Below are 1,326 nucleotides of genomic sequence, written 5' to 3'. Positions count from 1 at the left end.
ACTCCTCGGAGGGAAGGTTGGGCAATCTGCCTCTTAGTGATGTTGTTGTTTTATGTGCCATCGAGTTGGACCCCGAGGCAGTATCACTACGGAAGTAGATTGCCCCGTCTTCCTTCCGAGGAGTGGCTGGTGTGTTTGAACCGCCAGCCTTCTGGTTAGCAGTCAAGTGCCTTAGCCACTATGCTACCAGAGCTCCCGTAGTGATACTGCCTCTGAAACCCAAGGAGGGGTGGCTATGAGTCAGGGCTGACTTGATGGCACATAACAACAACAACAACAAAACTGTAAGAGGATAAATCCCTGCTTGTTCAAGCTACTCCATTTGTGGAATTTCTGTTAGAGTGGCACTAGAGAACCAAAACATTCTTTAATGCATTTTGCTTAATTTTGATTGGTTTTCCATACCTGGCAATATTTTTGCATTTTATGAGGAATATTTAAGGAAGCCTTGTTAAGGTGGAAATCTAAGACCCTGAGTCAGATGAGCCCTTGACATATTTCTGTATCAGGAGATAGTATCATGATTCTTTAGGTTATATATATCACATACATGATTGAGTTAAGTTTATTGAGATGTTACCTCAAATGGGAGGACTAGTGTTTATAGATGGATGAAGCAAAATGGCCAGACAAATTCATGAGTATGGGTTGTCTCAAACTCAGTCTGTTGAATTAACTTTTTAAAAAAATTATGGTAAAATATATATAACATAAATATGTCATTGTAACAATTTTTAAGAGTACATTTCAGTGGTATCAGATACCTTCACAGTATTGGGCAATCGTCACTCTTATTTACTTGCATCATCCCAAACAGAAACTCTGTACTCCTGTTCAATATTTTTAAAGAAGAATTCACTCAGTAACTCAGGTCCCTTGGGGAATCATGGCTCTTAGTATTTTGTTTGAATGGCATTTTTATATTTCAATGAATTATTTTATTGTCTTTAGATAGTCCTTTGTTTTATTTCCACCAGACCCGACTCTCAGCCTTGTCAGTTAATTTATTTTGCTTAGAGAGAGATCACTGACAATGTATTTATTTCACATAATAATCAATACTCACGCTGCTTGCTTCTGCTTGCTTCTGATTACGTCCAGCATCACAGTTTAGAGTAAATAGTATGTGTGCAACAAAAACCAAAAAACAAGAACAAATGCACACATGGTAAATATTTTGTTATTTACAGTAGAATTAATTCACATAAAACAAGACCACATTAATGCTAAAAGAAGTATATGGACATAGGAAAGAAGATATTTCTGAGAAGAGAGATCTCTTGTATTTTCTCTACTCACCATGCCACAAAAATCATCCAAATATCT

The sequence above is a fragment of the Orycteropus afer genome, unplaced genomic scaffold (genome assembly GCF_000298275.1).
Source record: "Orycteropus afer afer isolate SDZICR_OR568_19922 unplaced genomic scaffold, OryAfe1.0 scaffold00292, whole genome shotgun sequence".
Taxonomy (NCBI): Eukaryota; Metazoa; Chordata; class Mammalia; order Tubulidentata; family Orycteropodidae; genus Orycteropus; species Orycteropus afer.
Note: the sequence above shows the minus strand (reverse complement) of the source record.